The sequence below is a fragment of the Aquarana catesbeiana genome, linkage group LG01 (genome assembly GCF_042186555.1).
Source record: "Aquarana catesbeiana isolate 2022-GZ linkage group LG01, ASM4218655v1, whole genome shotgun sequence".
In the NCBI taxonomy this organism is placed as follows: domain Eukaryota; kingdom Metazoa; phylum Chordata; class Amphibia; order Anura; family Ranidae; genus Aquarana; species Aquarana catesbeiana.
The window spans coordinates 374,604,000-374,624,163 of NC_133324.1; positions in this window are offsets into that span (position 1 = coordinate 374,604,000).

The window sequence follows — 20,164 nt, forward strand, 5'->3', positions numbered from 1 at the left end:
GATTCACATTTGTGAGAGATCAATATTCAATATTGTACTACAAAAGAAGCAATTATGACAAATATCTGTAGATTTATTAACATTGTGTCAGTAAGCTCCACTTTATTTTCTCATACTGAAACATAGGATTAGGTTCAAATATTGCTAAATGGGGGGCTTGGCTGAACTATGGAGGAGTAAGGATTCCTTGTGGATAAATAATTCAACCCTGGCAATACCTACACTGCTCTCTTTTCTTACAGTCAGTTCATGCCCAGAAAAGATAGAAACACAAAAACTAACAAGTAGACTGGACAGCTGGACACACTCTGATTCTTTTCAGAAGGCGCCTATGTCAAATAGCAGGGTATCGAGATGCCTTGTCAAATACAGGTGCCAGGAGGAACATCAAGTCTCACATAATGCTGGCAGTAACTAACAGACCCACATTGTGAACCCTCAGGCTTCTCTGATCCACACTCCAGCCTTTCCTAAGGCAAACTCACCCTCCAGCTCAGATTTCTCCAAGGCAAATTTTTGGGTTCTGATGAGCCTCTGGAATCTGAACTGCAGAATATCCTGAGTTCTATGCCTCCTGAATTAAAAACACACCGAGAAAGAACCAGAGGAGGTCAAACAACATGTAATATCAAAAATAAAGATGGATGACTGCACACATCAATTTATAGCCAAAACCTCATCTTCTTTATTTCCTTAAGTTAAAAGCAGGACAACTGCACACACAGACAGCAAGGTTGACGCATTTCAAATCTTACAGATGCTGACAACCCTGTGTTGTGGCTGAGACATAGACACATGCTCACAAGTCCTGAGGAAAGCTCAAAAAACATATCAATAGAGACTCACTTAACTATACCTCCAGAGGATAATGAAAGATTGGCCTCACATAGGGTATACTGTAAAAAACCATTCAAAGGTACCATTATCCAAAAAGTATTGAAGGGAAATTGAAGAATGGAGACCAGTCCCCAACTGGTCACCCATGAGCAAAAAGGCATGGACTATCTTGACAAAACACACAAAAGGATTATAAAAAGTTTGAATTTTATTTATACAAAAGATAAAATAAGGATATCCCAACACACCACAATATACTATACAAATACATGCCAAAACATTATTTGGAAAAACATCCTAAGAATACATGTGTGTCACTATTACTTGATGTACTCCAAGGAGTAGGACAGAGGTATAGTGGGTCCTCACAAATCATGTATTGATTGAATATTATCTGTAAAGAATTAACAGAATATACATGGTAATCAAGGTTTATAAATAAATAATGATATACAGTGATCATTATAAGGAGGAAACAAGGGGAAAGCACTGCCACTTACCAATGGACCCACACACAGCCGGAGTCGAAGCACCGCCAGTATTCCCCTACGGCGGATGCGGGGGACAAATACAAGTGGGGACAGAGGGAAGGGAGGGAAAGGGAGGGATGGGAAGGGAAGATTAGCTAAGTACCTAGATGACTAACCTCAGGTAACCAAAAGTACTTGCATAGGTCCAGGGAGGTTAAGGCAGGCAAGGGGAACAAGGTTTGAAATGTACATATAATCCCCTATGGTTTGCACAGCCAAGCGAAGCAACTGTGGGCTTCAACTAGAGCCATAAGCTGGAGCACAAGATCTGGAAAATCTAAGGGGAACCACAATAAGTTTATTATAGTGTGTGCCAGACCCCAAACCCACATGAGGAGGAGGAGGGGCCATGAGTCAATAAATCCACACTTTAAACATAACAGCAGTATATGGGTAACAGCAAAACTTAACTGACTGTCCACTATAAGGGTATGTCCCTCCCCTGGAAATGGCATTCACTGAACAAAAATGAAAAGCGGAACCACAATAAGTGCTTCGTACTAGAACCTCTCTGCTTTATGCTACCCTGAAATAAAAACAATCTGATTCCGTTAAAATCATCACCGCCAACTCTGAACCATTTTATCGAATCACTGGCACCTTTTAACTGATCACCATATTCTTAACAAATATGTCAAAACAACCCCAGAGCTAGTTTTTCGAAGAGCCACTTCACTTAAAGATCGGTTAATCATTAGCCACTATAAAATCACCACATGTCCCCCATCTGGTCCCCACGGAACCTTCCGGTACGGTCAATGCCCACGGTGTTCCTGGATGCTTGAAGGCACCACATATAGATTACCTAATGGCAAACTTTTTCATCACGTACCCCTGCCAATTGTGGCACGAATGGAGTCATATACCTGATTATGTGTGCTTGCAAGTTCTTCTATGCGGGGGAAAACAATCTGTGAGCTCCATCAACATATTGGGGATCACTTGTATTATTCCACAAACGGTATATTCACCACTGTAGGCCGCCATATTGGATTATGCACCAGATTTAATCCCCAAGTAGTTAAGTTTATGGTCCTGGGCGTAGTCCCCCAGGACTCCAGGGGAGGTGATTGGGACCGGGCCATATTGCAACGTGAGACCCTGTAGATTGAGGGGCTTAATGCCACCATTCCACCGTGCCTCAACGAAGTAATATCGTGCAAGCCTTTTCTTTAAATCAAGGTGATTAAGCTGCGGCTTTATTCATTTAATTTCATGAAGGAATATGACAAAGGCTGATGCCTACCATACATCTATCTTGGGTGAACATAGAATGAGGCTTCATTCCATGCCAGTGGCGGCTGGTGTTTTTTTTGGGGGGGCAAACAACCACCCCCCCGAGCGTCTGGCAAGCACCACCCCCCTTTCCCCTCGCGCTGTTTGCTTTTTGGTCCCGCACTTAACCCATCTAGGCAGATAGTAGGTGGCGGGCAGTGTGCAGCAGCTCTGTGTCCTCTCCCCCATCGGCGGCTTCCGGCGTGTGGCTCCTCCCCTCCTCCTAGGCATCCAATAGGATCGCCTGTCCTTTCAGCCAATCAAGTGAAGGGTGTCAAAACCCGCTTCCTGATTGGCCCGGGAGGAGGATCAGTGTTACAATAGTGAATATTAATTCGCTGTTGTAAAACACCTGGGTGGGCTGTGAGCGCATTCTCTGTGCCCCGAGCCCACCCTATTTTGAAGCCTATTAGAGCCTCTGGCTCTAATCAGTGCTTCAAAAAAAATCCACCCCGCATTGGAATCCATGCGCCCAGCATCCTGAAAGAGGCTGGACGCATGGATAGGGGGAGGCAGTGCCCGTACGCCCTTAATGGATAGGTCGCCCCTGGTTCATGCCACTGTTGCGGTACATTGTATTGTCGATTAAAATGTTATTTAGTTTAATGTTTCTCAGTAACTATTCATGGTTGTGTTCTTTGCAAGTGACAATTGGATAACCTGCCTGTAAATATGTTGTTTTTTTACTTTGAGGGTACTGCCACTTTCAAACCAATTTATCTAGTAGCCGTGTGTCGGTTTACACCTTGGCTTTTCTTCCCCTGACAGATGTGTGATCTCCCTGGTGTGGGAGCAACGCTGAGGTCCTCTGGGACTGCCCCCTCACTTGCATAAGCTGCAGCCTGGGACATTCGGCCCTTTAGCCTGCAATTCTTACGCACTTGCGCTTTGCGGGGATCAGACTTGGTCACGTCACACGCAGCCCACATACGTACATGGTTTGAAATGTACATTTCAAACCTTGTTCCCCTTGCCTGCCTTGCCCTCCCTGGACCTATGCGAGTACTTTTGGTTACCTAAGGTTAGTTACTTATGTACTTAGCCAATCTTCCCTTCCCTCCCTTTCCCTCCCATCCCCCTGTCCCTTCCCCACCTTCCCTTCCCTTTCCCTATGCCCTGCTCCACTTCCCCCTTCCCTTTATCCCCTTCCCTATCCCCCCTTTTTTCCCCCTCCCCCTTTCCGCTCCCCCTTCCCTTTTTTACCTCTTCCCCCTCCCCCCCCATTTGTTTTTTTCCCCTCCACCCCCCCTCTTTTCCCACAACCCTGTCTAGTTTTACAAGTATCGTTATATTTTATATATATTTTTCACTATAGCTACACTATCCTTATCCTTATTTTATCATTTGTTTAAATAAAATTCAAACTTTTTATAATCCTTTTGTGTTTTGTCCAAACAGGTACTGAGATAGTCCATCCCTTTTTGCTCAGGAGTGACCAGTTGGGGACTGGTCTCCATTCTCCAATTTCCCTCCAGAGGATAATGATATTGATAAAGTGATCCTAGAAGCCATGGTGGGCCCAGAACTCCAGTCTATAGTTACTGCTATTCTGACCCTGCTTATAGAAAACCTCCCACAGCTAACTTGGAGCTTGAGAGAGTTCACAGGGTCGAAAGTCTACACACTCAGTGAGGTAACCCTCCAAGAGACGGTTTATGCCACATACACTTTATACCAGACCTGTCCTACCACTGCTTGCATATGAGATGCCTGCTCAAACTACTTTTGAACATGGTTCACATTATGGGCGCTACCTGCAAGTGGGGCCATCTGTTTCACCTCCTGGTGGGTAAAAGTAACAATACTACCAGCACTCTTCTAGTTTGTCAATACAAATGGGATTGAGATCCCTAATTTGCTTGATTTCGTTGATGACCTACCAGTGAATGTCTGCAATCTCCCAGAGGAAAAGAAGGTGGAGATCCTGCTCCAGAGCAACTTCCAGTTAAGGGCATCAACCAAGATTATAGTCAAATGAGATCTAACTTTGACTTTCTCATCTGGAAAACCTGAGTTGTTTGCATTATATTGTTTAAATTGATTGTCTGCATGGCGTAACTTACCGGGAGTACATTGCTGCCTAGGTTTCTATATGATTGTACTGTCTTGCTTATTGGACATCTTCAGCTTCCCCTTTAGGTCTCATAAGCACAATAAATGTACTGTACAGGTTCTTTGACGTTCACCTGTTACCAAAATTTTACATGTATTACTTCTGGGGTCTAATCAGGTATTATATAACCTCACTTATAGTTTGACCCCTTTTTACTGAACACTAACACTTTTAAACTGTATACCTCTTGCAGAATGCTGTCCTGTAGCACATCATGGATCATGACTATCTCTAGCGTGTCATTGTCCCTTTTGGCATCTAGTAGAAAAACTACTACCCCTCCCCAGATGATACCTTCTACTATCTAGGATGATCACCAGCAATAAGCATAAACTCAAGCTTTACTACAAACAGTTCACAGGGACACAAAACCAGAAGAAAAAACCCTATACCCTTATACTTTTCACCCCTGGGCTGAACTGCCTAAACAGATGGTAAGCCAGTGTTCCCGAGACGCTGGAATTGACAATTTGGTAAACGACAGCTTGATATGGGGGCCTTACCCCTATGCGGGAAGGCTCTCAAAATTTTATACCCTTTTACATAGGTCTCACTGAGACCCAGATACTCACAAATTTCTTTACTACAGATGAATCTCCTATAATGTCAGCCTGCCTGGTGTGATCATGTTGACCCTTGAATTCAATGTCCACCAAAGTTTTTCTTCTACCTCTGTCTGGACCCTGGGGGGATTCCACCTGAAGCTGTTTCAGCTCTTTCTCAATTGGATCTCTCTTGGGGACCATTTAGAGATGTTAACACCCCTGCTTATTTTTAACGTGACAATTTCTCATATTCTGCTCAATGTTTGAGATGCATATACATCCAACCAACACTACCCAGTCTCAGTATGGTAAATGCTTCTGCAGCCCTGGATGCTTTGGCTTTTTCAACCAAACTGCACCCTCTCTGTTCTGAAACATCCAGTCAGAAATGGCCCGTACAATTAAGATGTGTTGAAGCGAGTCTATCCCACACCAGCCTGGTGGTCAACTCTTTTTCTTCTCGATTACTATAAGTGTCAGATGAGCTGTGCCCTCATGGGTTCCCATTCCGGAATATATCTAAGGTCACATCTGTGGCCATATTGACAATTGTTTAGTGGTAACGTTCTATGGAGCTGTGTCCCTTTACAATGGTCCTTTCTCCCTAGGTGGACACCACTATACCAGACAGACTGAGCCCCTGACAGCTCTTGGCTCAAGGTTGCCCTCCCTTCCCTTCCTTGGCCCTGTTCAAAATTTAGATCACATGTGATAGCACATCTAAACCATCCACTGTTTACTCCCATGGGGACAACTTTGTATGACAAGTAGGCCAGCCTGCCATATATAGTGTTTTTCTCTACTGGAATTGTTCTGTTAATGGTAACCAGCATCCAAGGAATTTATAAAAAGTGCCATAGGCACTCCTCCCTTATTACAGCTTCATGTACGTGCCAGTAAGGTCTACATGAATCTACCACAACTCTGACAGACCTGTCCAACCAAAAGTAAATTGGAACAAATACCAGTTACAGTAGGAATCTGCACTGGCCAATACAGTGAATGAGAGAGACACTGTAATACAGTGCAACACAGTATAGTGAAGAACAATGTTCCTGTTGGGTTGATAATTAATTTGCTACCTTGGAAAACTTTCCCGGTTGATCAATACACACACATGAAACAATGAACATTGTGCATAAACCTTGTCGTTGATAATTTTATTAAAAAAATAAATAAATAAACTCACGTACAGTATTGTGCAAATGTTTTAGGCAGGTGTGAACAAATGCTGTAAATTAGGAATGATTTCAGAAATAGAAGTGTTAATAGTTAATTTTATCAATTAAAAAATGGAAAGTAAATGAACAGAAATCCAATCAATATTTGGTATGACCACCCTTTGCCTTCACAACAGCAAGAATTCTTCTAGGTACACTTGTAAGCGGGTGTAGAGTGTAGCGGCTTCACAGAGGGAATCACACGTACTGACTTTATAAACCAGGCAACGTTTATTACCGGAGAGACGGTAGTAAAAAGAGTATTTACAGCAGTAATGCAAGTAGTTGCATTCCAAGCATGGAGGCATAGATACACAGCACAGTCACTTCTTATGTAAGCGGTAGTTGTATTTGTCAGCACTATAGGCACTTTCCACTGACTGACACAGTATAAACCCAAGCACACAATGCGTATCTGTAGAGGCTGATATTCACACATGTTACCCGGTAACAGCGGTATTCTTTCAGCAGATAGATATAGGCATCTGATACACTTGTCCCTCCCTCACAGCGAGGAAACTGGGTTTATTATCTGCAATGGGGAGTCTTTTATCCGACCAGGATTGCTAATACAGGACTCTGTAGGAAGCCTGAGCTATCCCTCACAGGCCAGAACACTCTCCCTATCTTCTCCTAACTCTCGGGTTCTCTCTCCCTGTCTATGCACACGTGAACTGAACTAAAACGTGGCTGGGCTTTCTTATATAAAGTATCCACCCAAAAATCTCTCCCAAGATTTGCTTGTCCTATAAGGACACCAGGCTTCTCCAAAATGGTGCTGGAGACAATTATAGAGGCCAAACAGCTCTGAACATATGTACACATAAACATATAAAAGAGGCATGGAAGGTGAGAATATACACTTGCTAACAACCCACTACCTCTTGCAGCCAACTAGGCTGCCCTGCACCACAGCTGCCTACACCCCCCCCCCCCCCCCTTTAAGAATTGCAATCTCTTGCATGCACCTAGGGATAGGTAATTAACACAGTGCAATAATGTAGCAAGCAAGAAAACAAGCAATACGTAACAGTTCAAGTCACATAGTCAGAATACTTGACAGGTTTCAGTCCCCTGGTAATACGCTTGGGCAAGCGAGGCTCCGGGTCTTCCAAATGTCTATCTCCATCTGAGGCAACAGGATCGGTAGGTGCCATTTCTTCCACATAAGGCTCATCCTCCTCCAGAGTGTGGGCACCGTGCACATCTGGCTCCTTCACAGATAAGTCCCATTCAGTAGCAGCAGCCTGGTTCTCTGTATCTCCCCCAGCTAGGGATAAGGTCTCTACCGCCGGCAGAGGGGGCAGGTACCAGGTTGCACAGTCACTGTTGAGGACAACCTGGCTGTTGTCCCATCTAGCAGATGGGGGAAAGACAGGAATAGGATTATCCATTCGTGAATGAGCACTGAACACACAGGGATGAAGGAGATTACGATGCAGTCTCTTGTGAGGTCCATCCGGCTTCTCTGAAACCAGATCATACACAGGCCGCCCAGGGAAAGGTTGTTGCTTGACTCGATATGGACAGGGCTCCCACTTGGGCTCCAGCTTGCTGCCCCTCAAGTGTTTAGGATTCATCACCAAGACTCTGTCTCCCGGTGTAAGTGGCAACAATTGAACAGTATTTTCCTCGGCTAAATCCTGGTGCTTTCCCAGGACTATCTGTATGGCTTGCGCCAGGCGGTGCCAGTGATCTTGAACCCATTCCTCTGGGGTCCTTGACATAATAGGCTCTGGAGTTTCCAAGAGTAAATCCACCGGTAAACGGCCACAACGCCCAAACATCAGAAAATGGGGAGTATAACCGGTGGCTCGATGCACAGTCTGATTGTAAGCCCAAACAACATCTCTTACATACTGCGGCCAACGTTTTCGATGCTCTTGCTATAATGTGCGAATCAATCCCAACAATGTGCGATTAAAGCAAACACCAAGGCATAGCGATACCCTGAAGAGGTGTCAGCCACTGTCAGAAAGTCCATGGTCAGTAGTTCAAAGGGTTCTCCTGTGCTCACCATCAAAAGGGTAGTTTTCTCTGTTCTCCCTTTGTGGATGGCACAACTCTTACACCCCTGATATGCCTTCTGCACCCACTTGGATAACTCCAGACAAAATACGAACTTACGAATAAAGACCTCCGTCCGTTCTGCACAGAAGTGTCCTCCAATATGGTGAAAGACTTGACAAACCTCTAAGGCCTCCGATTGAGGGCTAATCAGTTGATGAATAACTCGCGGCTCCTTTGAAATCTGTGCCTTTCGGTATAAGAGTCCATTATATCTTTCCAGCCTATCCCACTGTTTTAGAAGTTGACACAACGTCGGTGAGAGCCTCCTTCTCTCCCACGAATCTGGTTTCCAATTCCTGTCCCAATATCTCATGAGCTGATCAATGTCAGAGTCTTGCTGCTGGAGTTGCAGCCACTCTCGAGGAGTATGAATCTGTGGCCCTCTTGGCGTAACTTGGTTGCTCTGCAGAGCCGTTGAAGCCAGTTGCTGTAGCCGGTGGATCCAGAGGGAACAACCTCATCCTCTTCGAGTTGTTGATCTAGATCATCCTGAGGCCCATCAAGAGGAAATCAGGAGAGAGCATCAGCATTACCATTGGAGCGTCCTGGCTTGTAGTGAATAAAAAAATGTAAGTTGCCATCCTTCTTGCGCACAAGAACTATGGGCGCAGCCCAGGGACTACGACTCTCTCGAATCACCCCCTCTTGCAGCATGCCGCGTAATAAGTCCTTGACCTCTTGGCAAAGAGCCGGGGGCATATTACGATACCTTTCCCAAATAGGAGCCGTGTCTCCAGTGTGGATAGAATGATCCAAAGCATTAGTACAGCCAAAGTCTTCAGGGCCTTGAGAGAATGCCATCAAATGTCTGCAAACTAGTTGCTGGAGCTTGTTGCTTTGTTCCGGGGTCATCTCCTGCACCGGAAGTGCCAGTTGTGTTAACAATTTAGGGAGCTGGGTCTCTGCTGAATCAGGTAGAGCCATCTGCAAAATAACACAGGCAGCCTCCACCCCAGGGCAAGGATCAGTAATGCAGCTTTTGGGTACTGTATACAAATCTGCAATGGCCACATCCGTGGGCGCTTCTATCGGGGTGGACTCCAAGTTAACCAGTTGCACCAACACTTGTCCCTGCCGGACAACAGACAGAGTTCTGGCTACCAACCATTCACCTTTGGTTTCCAGGTTGCGTTGTGGTTCGACCATCACAGAGGCTCCTCTTACATGTCTTCTAGCTACCACAGGAAGGGGGCACACCAACTCTTGACATGGGGTTATATTAACCCGATGATGGGCAGGGAGACGGATGACCCCCACCTTCTCTGTGTGTTTATGACTCTGCGTCTGAACAGTCGGACAGGCGTTGATCAGATTCCGCAGTTGTGGTTCTGACTGCCCGGATGCTTGCGTTGACGCCTCCCGCAGAAGGCGAGTTAAGTCCAGTTCTTTTAGAGCGTTCATACCGGACACCACTGGAATTTCTGGGAAGGAGGACTTTCGGGTCACCATAACCCCGACCCTAAGGAGGGTTTGCTCATAAACTTTCATGGACATCCAAGTGACCCCTACTACTGGAATTGGTAGTGTCACGTACCTGGTAGGTTTTGAGCCCAAAGTGCAGAGAAGGACCTCCCTTACAGCTCCCACTCCTGTTCCTCTGGAATGGAGACAGAAGGCCAGGAGTGAGGAGTGGTATGGGTGCCTGGCAGGATCGACAGTCACCGGAAGTTCAGGAGTGGTGGCACCCTCTGGATCCAGAAGCTGAAGAGGAAGCTGGAATGCAGAGAGGACCCGGAGCCATAGCAGGTAATAGCTGGTAAGGAAGCAGGTAAGTAAGCAGGTAAGTAAGCAGGACTGGAACCAGGAACAAAGCAGCAGGTAGTAGCCTGGAATGCTGGACTGGAACCAGGAACAAAGCAGCAGGTAGTAGCCTGGAACGCTGGACTGGAACCAGGAACAAAGCAGCAGGTAGTAGCCTGGAACGCTGGACTGGAACCAGGAACAAAGCAGCAGGTAGTAGCCTGTAACGCTGGACTGGAACCTGGAACAAGGCAGCAGGTAGTAGACTGGAACGCTGGACTGGAACCTGGAACAAGGCAGCAGGTAGTAGACTGGAACGCTGGACTGGAACCAGGAACAAGGCAGCAGGTAGTAGACTGGAACGCTGGACTGGAACCAGGAACAAGGCAGCAGGCAGTAGACTGGAACGCTGGACTGGAACCAGGAACAAGGCAGCAGGTAGTAGCCTGGAACGCTGGGCTGGAACCTGGAACAAGGCAGCAGGTAGTAGACTGGAACGCTGGACTGGAACCAGGAACAAGGCAGCAGGTAGCAGACTGGATACAGGTATCAGACTGAGGGATGGCCAAACAAGCCGGAGGTCGGTATCGGTCGATCAGCAGAGGTACCAGGGACAACACAGAGGGATGGTCAGGCAAGCCAAGAGGGTCTGGTGCAGGCGGAAAGCAGGATGGTCTAACAGGAAGCCGGGTCAAATAGCAGAGTACACAGGTCAGATCAGGTTAAGGCACACGGAACGCTGTAGAGCAGACAGCGGGGATAGAGTGTGACAGGCCAGTTTAAATAGCCCGCCTGGCACTAGCGGGAGTGCGCGCGCGCGTGCCCGTGCGTGACAGCACCCGTGAACGCGTGCGCATGCGCAGTGGAACCCGCGGCCGTGTCCCCCTGCGTCTGGATCGCTGATTACTGGCAGGATCTTCATGACATTGCCCCCCCCCCCCCCAAGGGGCAGCCTCCGGCTGCCCCTTTGAAGGAATTTCTCCGGATGGGCTCTTTTAAAAGATTGCAAAAGATTTTCAGCATGAATATTATCCTCGGGTTCCCAAGAATTTTCTTCTGGGCCGAACCCCCTCCATTTTATCAGAAATTGATTTTGGTTGCCTCGTCTCCTATGGTCCATAATAGCCTCCACCTCGAATTCTTCCTCCCCATCTACCAAAATTGGATCAGGAGGATCCGTACTTCGGCCTGGAAATGGGTTAGAAACAGAGGGTCTGAGTAGAGACACATGAAATACTGGATGCACTTTTAATGAATCCGGGAGTTCAAGTTCGTTTGCCACCTCATTAATTCTTCGCTTGACAGGAAATGGTCCAAGAAACTTGGGACCCAATTTCTTTGATGGGCAAGCCATCCTGAGATTTACTGTAGACAACCATACCTGGTCCCCGGGTGTAAGTAACAGCTCACCTCGTCTCTTCTTATCAAAAGTTGCTTTATTATACTCCTGGGTCCTGGTCATGGTCTCCTGCAAAACTTGATTGTTGGAAGTGAAGAAGTCCAACCTCTCCTGAACTGCGGGTACTGTGCACTCTAATGGCTTTAGCAAACCCCATGCCTTGGTCCTGTGCCCCTTGTTCCTGATACAGGTGGTACAGGATTCAACAAATCTCCTACAATCCTCACGTAACTGAGGCCACCAAAAGGTACGCTGTACCAGATCAGTAGTCTTAGCCACTCCAAAATGCCCAGCCAATGCATGGTCATGACAGAGTTCTAGTACTGAAACTCATAGTTCTTCAGGTATAAAGATCCTATTCTCGTGCCACAATAACCAATCCTTAACTTGGAGTTCTGACCTAATGGAAGATCCCAACTCTGCGGAAGTCTGCTTAATCTGGGAAAGCAGGTCTCCCTGAAGCAAAAGAAAATTCCCCAGGGACAGAATGGTGTCCGGAGGGGAAACCTCTTGGGGCTTGTGAAATATCCTGGATAGGGCATCAGGCTTGGTATTCTTGGGGCCAAGGCGATAAGTGACATGAAAGGAGAACCTGGAGAAAAAGAGGGCCCACCTGGATTGGCGTGGCTTCAACCTTTTTGCAGACCTCAAATACTCCAGGTTCTTATGATCTGTAAAAATTAAGACTGGGTGAGCGGCACCCTCTAGCAGATAGCGCCACTCCTCCAACGCTGATTTGATAGCCAATAACTCTCTGTCACCTACATCATAATTTCTCTCTGCCGTGGACAATTTATGAGAGAAGAAGGCCACAGGATATAACAGGGCCTTAGTTCCATGTCTTTGGGACAACACTGCCCCTACCGCAATTTCGGATGCGTCCACCTCTAGTACAAATGGCAGAGAGGAATCTGGATGTTTTAGCACGGAAGCAGAAGTAAAAAGGCCCTTGAGAGTCTCGAAAGCCTTTTGAGCCTCAGCAGACCAGTGGAAACGTGTACCCTGTTTAGTTAGCTGTGTGATGGGTGTGATGATGGCTGAAAACCCCTTAATAAATTTACGGTAAAAATTAGCGAATCCAACAAATCGCTGGATCCCCTTCTTATCTGTCGGGACTGGCCAGTCTAGCACTGCAGTGACCTTTTGAGGGTCCATCTTAATGCCCATGCTGGAAATGATTAACCCCAAAAATGGAATACTTTCCTGTTCAAATTCACATTTCTCAGCTTTTGCATATAGACCGTGTTGTCGAAGCCGGCCAAACACACTTCTGACGTGCCTGCGATGGGATTCAAGGGAACAAGAAAAAATTAGTATGTCGTCTAAATAGACAATAACAAACAGATCTAGAAAGTCTCGTAAAACATCATTGATGAAGTACTGGAATGTAGCAGGGGCATTGCACAGACCGAATGGCATCACAAGGTATTCAAAATGTCCATAACGGGTACGAAAGGTGGTCTTCCATTCATCTCCGTCCCTAATACGAACCAAATTGTAGGCTCCGCGGAGGTCAAGCTTAGTGAATATGGTAGCTGTCCCAAGTCTTTGGAACAACTCTGGTACCAGGGGAAGAGGGTAACGGTTCTTTACAGTGATTTTGTTCAGCTCGCGGTAATCTACACATGGTCTGAGGGTCTTGTCTTTCTTTTGTACGAAGAAGATACCTGCACCTGCTGGAGACGTGGATGGACGAATGAAGCCTTTCTTTAGATTCTCATCGATATATTCTTTTAAAGCCCCTTGTTCCACTTCCGTCAAAGGAAATATTCTTCCAAAAGGTATCTCAGCACCGGGGAGTAATTCGATAGGACAGTCATAGGCCCGGTGAGGGGGTAAGACCTCTGCCCCCTGCTTGCTGAATACATCTAAGAAATCATGATATGCAGAAGGGATGGAAAGGTGTAGACTAGGATCTGTGTTAAAACAGAGCAGGGTAGGGTTCTCCTGAGTGTTCTGAAGTCTACAAGACTGTTGGCAATATGAGGAAGAAAAGGTAACTTCACCTGTGATCCAATTAATGTCAGGATTGTGGGCCTGTAACCATGGCATGCCGAGGATTATGGGGAACAGAGGTGAAGCGATGATATCTAGGCGTAACAGTTCTTGATGAGAATTGGAGATGGAGACGGGTATTGGAACAGTCTCTTGGGTAACAGGCCCAGACTTAATGGCTGTTCCATCAGCTAGATGGATGGAAAGTCCATGGGCTTTAGGCAACAGAGGTATCCGGTGTTGGGTAGCAAAAAGAGAATCCATGAAATAGAACGTAGTAGACTGGAACGCTGGACTGGAACCAGGAACAAGGCAGCAGGCAGTTAGCTGGAACGCTGGACTGGAACCAGGAACAAGGCAGCAGGTAGTAGCCTGGAACGCTGGGCTGGAACCTGGAACAAGGCAGCAGGTAGTAGACTGGAACGCTGGACTGGAACCAGGAACAAGGCAGCAGGTAGCAGACTGGATACAGGTATCAGACTGAGGGATGGCCAAACAAGCCGGAGGTCGGTATCGGTCGATCAGCAGAGGTACCAGGGACAACACAGAGGGATGGTCAGGCAAGCCAAGAGGGTCTGGTGCAGGTGGAAAGCAGGATGGTCTAACAGGAAGCCGGGTCAAATAGCAGAGTACACAGGTCAGATCAGGTTACGGCACACGGAACGCTGTAGAGCAGACAGCGGGGATAGAGTGTGACAGGCCGGTTTAAATAGCCCGCCTGGCACTAGCGGGAGTGCGCGCGTGCCCGTGCGTGGCAGCACCCGTGAACGCGCGCGCATGCGCAGTGGAACCCGCGGCCGTGTCCCCCTGCGTCTGGATCGCTGATTACTGGCAGGATCTTCATGACAGGTAGGTTGTTAGCAGCTAGAGTTGGGGTCGGCCCAAAATGTTGCTGGTAGAACGAACAGGCCATAGTGGTGACTTCTGATCCAGTGTCCACCAGACATCTGTCCGTTGAACATCACTGTCGCCACCGGGCACCCAGAAATCATTGTAGGATCACGTTGAGGCAGTGAACGAACATTTCCCCTGGGTCGCCCCTCCGCCACAGGAATCTCTAGTTTAAAGGATGGTTTTGTACATTCTGGGCTCCCCGTCTCGCACAATTCCTTTGCGACATGGCCTAACCGTTCACACTGCCAGCATTTTCGGTCAATATTGGGGTCCCTCCGGAGGGGGTTGATCGCCGCCCGGGGTTGTTCGGACCCGCTCCGCAGAGCTGCCACCTCTTGCTGAGGGAGGCAACCATATCAACTAGGTCTCGTACAACCTTTTCCATCGAGGGCATCCCCGCATTCAAGGTGGTGGCAGGGCATGGGGCAGTCGCTTCCTCCCACTCCACTGGCCACCTGGCTCCATGAGTGAGGATAACCTGGCTTCTGGCACCAACCCGTTCATGGTCCGGCTCTTCCTGTTCCCTCTCAATGGCCTCTTGTAGGATAGCAGCGAATTTCACCGTACCATCAGCCATCACTCTCTTTAATTAAGAGGACCATACACCAGTGAGGAACTGGTCCCGGATAAGCTAATCGGGGTTAGGGACCCCAGTTCCAGTGGGGGTCATTTTCTCCTCTAACCGGCACCAGATTTCCTGTAAGGCCACTGCAAATTGAGGGATAGTCTCTCGGTCGTGCTGCTCCCGACAATAGAAAGTCTTCCGGAGTTCGGCTATGGAGGTACTCTCGCCATGCAGGCTTTCTAGGCAGCCCACAATAGCTGTTCTGCTATCCCTTTCCTTCTCGGGCAGAACCATCACAGCCCAGCGGGCTTCTCCTTCTAGCGGATTAACTGCCAAATCTGCAAAGTGTGCTGTAGGTATTTTGAACAAGCGGACCGAACTGTCCAATCTCCACCCAGTCTGTCAGGGGAATATTTGTGCCATTAAAATTTGGAATCAGGGCCAATGCCGCTCCGTATGGTGCCATGATTGACCCTCCAAAACTATGCCAAAATGTAAGCAGGTGTAGGCTGTAGCGGCTTCACAGAGGGAATCACACAAACTGACTTTATAAACCAGGCAACGTTCATTACCGGAGAGACGGTAGTAAAAAGAGTATTTACAGCAGTAATGCAAGTAGTTTCACTCCAAGCATGGAGGCATAGATACACAGCACAGTCACTTCTGATGTAAGCGGTAGTTGTATTCGTCAGCAAAATAGGCACTTTCCACTGACTGACACAGTATAAACCCAAGCACACAATGCGTATCTGTAGAGGCTAATATTCACACATGTTACCCGGTAACAGCGGTATTCTTTCAGCAGATGGATATAGGCATCTGATAAACTTGTCCCTCCCTCACAGCGAGGAAACTGGGTTTATTATCCGCAATGGGGAGTCTTTTATCCGACTAGGATTGCTGATACAGGACTCCGTAGAAAGCCTGAGCTATCCTTCCCAGGCCAGAACACTCTCCCTATCTTCTCCTAACTCTCCCTATCTTCTCCTAACTCTCCCTGACAAGCGGGTTCTCTCTCCCTGTCTATGCACACACGTGAACTGAACTAAAACGTGGCTGGGCTTTCTTATATAAAGTGTCCACCCAAAAATGGCCGACCAAATCTCAAAATTTTGCTTGTCCTATCAGGACACCAGGCTTCTCCAAAATGGTGCTGGTGACAATTATAGAGGCCAAACAGCTCTGAACATATGTACACATAAACATATACAAGAGGCATTGAAGGTGAGAATATACACTTGCTAACCCACTACCTCTTGCAGCCAACTAGGCTGTCCTGCACCACAGCTGCCTACACACTTGCACACAGTTTTTGAAGGAACTTGGCAGGTAATTTGTTTTAACCACTTGACAACTGGGCACTTAAACCCCCTTCCTAACCAGACCAATTTTCAGCTTTTGGTGCTCTCACATTTTGAATGACAATTACTCAGTCATGCAACACTGTATCTTTATGAAATTTTTGTCCTTTTTTTCACACAAATAGAGCTTTCTTTTGGTGGTATTTAATCACTGCTGGGTTCTTTATTTTTTGCGCCGTAAAAGAAAAAAGACCGAAAAATCTGTAAAAAAATACATTTTTCTTCATTTCTGTTATAATATTTTGCAAATTAGTAATTTTTCTTCATATATTTTGGCCAAAATTTATACCGCTACATATCTTTGGTAAAAATAACCCAAATCGGTGGATATTATTTGGTCTTTTTGAAAGTTATAGAGTCCAAAAGATATGGTGCGAATATCTGAAAATTGATCACACCTGAAGTACTGACGGCCTATCTCATTTCTTGAGACCCTAACATGCCAGAAAAGTACAAATACCCCCAAATGACCCCTTTTTGGAAAGAAGACATTCCAAGTTATTTAGAATGATGCATGGTGAGTTTTTTGAAGTTGTCATTTTTTCCCACAATTCTTTGCAAAATCAAGGTTTTTTTTTTACTTTTTTTTTTTCCACAAAATTGTCATATTAGCAGGGTATTTCTCACAGACCGCATATGCATACCACAAATTACACCACAAAACACATTCTGCTATTACTCCCGAGTATGGTGATACCACATGTGTGAGACTTTTACACAGCGTGGCCACATACAGAGGCCCAACATGCAGGGGAGCACCTTCAGGCGTTCTGGAGCACCCAGGCCAATTCTGACATTTCTCTCCTACATGTAAAAATCATCATTTATTAGCTAGAAAATTACATAGAACCCCAAAACATTATATATGTTTTTTTAGCAAAGACCCTAGAGAATACAATGGCAGTCGTTGCAACTTTTTATCTCGCACGGTATTTGCGCAGCAATTTTTTTAACGCGTTTTTTTGGGAAAAAAAACAGTTTTGTGCTTTACAAAAACCAAAACAGTAAAGTTAGCCCAATGTTTTTGCATAATGTGAAAGATGAAGTTACGCCGAGTAAATAGATATCCAACATGTCACCCTTCAAAATTGCACGCGCTTGTGGAATGGCGCCAAACTTTGCTACTCAAAAATCCCCATAGGCGACGCTTTAAAATTTTTTACTGGTTACATGTTTTGAGTTACAGAGGAGGTCTAGGGCCAAAATTATTGCTCTCGCTCTACCGATCGCAGCGATACCTCACATGTGTGGTTTGAACATCGTTTTCATATGTGGGCGGGACTTATGTATGCGTTCGCTTCTGCATGCGAGCACAGAGGGACAGGGGCGCTTTAAAATTTTTTTTTTTTTTTTATTGTTCATTTTACTTTATTTATTTTAGTTTGATGCTTTTTTCCAAAAAAAAAAAATTTTGACCACTTTTATTCCTATTACAAGGAATATAAACATCCTTGTAATAGGAATATGGCATGACAGGTCCTCTTTACAGTGAGACATGGGGTCAATAAGACCCCACATCTCACCTCTAGGCTGGGAAGCCTGAAATTAAAAAAAAAAAAAAAAAAAAAGATCCTGGCTTCGATCGTAGCGGTGAGTCGGTAGAAGCACCGCAAGGCGGCGGGAAGGGGGGACGTCCCCTCTCGCCTCCCGTAAGAACGATCAAGCAGTGGAACAGCTGCTATGATCATTCTCATGGTGTAGGGAATCGCCGGCTGAAAAAGCTGATATCTGAATGATGCCTGTAGCTGCAACCATCATTCAGATATCTCCGCACAAAGTCAAGGACGTTGTATGACGGCCGGCGGGCGGGAAGTGGTTAAAACGCTTTTTTTTTTTAACACAAAGTTGTCCATTTATACAATATTTCTACCACATAACATGTACATGCCAAAAATGACACCCCAAAATAGATTCTCCTACTCCTCCTGAGTACGGCGATACCCCATGTGTGAGACTTCCACAGCCTGGCCACATACAGAGGGCGAGTACAGCTGAGCATGGCTCAGCATGGCAGGGTATTGCGGAGTATGGCGGAGTATGGCGGGGTATGGCGGAGTATGGCGGGGTATGGCGGAGTATGGCGGGGTATGGCGGGGTATGGCAGAGTATGGCGGGGGCATGGCAGAGTATGGCGGGGGCATGGCAGAGTATGGCGGGGGCATTGCAGAGTATTGTGGGGGCATTGCAGAGTATTGCTCAGCATTGCAGAGTATTGTGGGGGCATTGCAGAGTATTGCACAGCATTGCAGATTATTCTGGGGGCATTGCAGAGTATTGCACAGCATTGCAGAGTATTGTGGGGGCATTGCAGAGTATTGCACAGCATTGCAGAGTATTGTGGGGGCATTGCAGAGTATTGCACAGCATTGCAGAGTATTGTGGGGGCATTGCAGAGTATTGCACAGCATTGCAGAGTATTGTGGGGGTATTGCAGAGTATTGCACAGCATTGCAGAGTATTGTGGGGGCATTGCAGAGTATTGCACAGCATTGCAGAGTATTGTGGGGGTATTGCAGAGTATTGTGGGGGTATTGCAGAGTATTGTGGGGGTATTGCAGAGTATTGCACAGCATTGCAGAGTATTGTGGGGGTATTGCAGAGTATTGTGGGGGTATTGCAGAGTATTGCACAGCATTAGTAGTGAGGGATGGCTGAGCATGGATGGATGGATGTCTCTGTGCAGCGCTGTGGGCACTACACATACAGCCCACAGCGCTGCAGACATCCATCCATCCCCCTCCCCGCTCACTGTGTACCGATCGGTACACAGGAGGGGAGGAGAGGAACCGGCGTCATCAGATGATGCCGGTCTGTTTACATGTGATCGCGCCGTCATTTGACGGCGCGATCACATGGTAAACGGCCGCGATCAGCGGCCATTTACCGGGATCCGTGATGCGCCGGGTCCCCCGGACCCGGCGCGTCACGGATGTGTTCGGGTGCGTGCCCCAGGGGGCGCGCGAGAGGGGAATTCTGGGAGGACGTCATAGTACGTCCACCCAGAGTTATCCAACTGCCCTGCAGCCGTCATTCGGCTATGGGCCGGTTGGTAACTGGTTAAACATCTTTGAGAACTAACCATGGGTCATCTGTAGATGTAGGCTGCCTCAAATCCTTCTGTCTCTTCATGTAATTCCAGACAGTATATTGGTTCTCATAACTTGACAGGTCTTCAGTTGCTTAATGGTACATGAGAGCTGTCAACTTCAGGAGCAGCCTCCTTTTCCCTGATATCAAGGGGGTGTTGTCAGAGACCATCTGACCAATTAAGTGGCTGAGGAGTGGCCATGGGCTGTCCCTGGGTTTATGACTGTATCATGGTCCTCTCTTACACACAGTGTTATACAAATTAATATCTTCCAATATGTACAGGTTGCATTCTGGAAGCTGATAGATTATTGTACAGCATTGAATTTCGTGTCAAGGGATACAAAATACAGGGTCTTTCGGATAGGCCTGTCACCCAGGAGGTAGGAGTCAGTGATCTCGCCTTCTGTATACTACAGCTTAGTCATGTATGACCTTGATTTGTCTGGTATGATATTCCCTGTTCAAATATATACTAAAAGTAGGGATGAGCCGAACACCCCCCTGTTCGGTTCGCACCAGAACATGCGAAC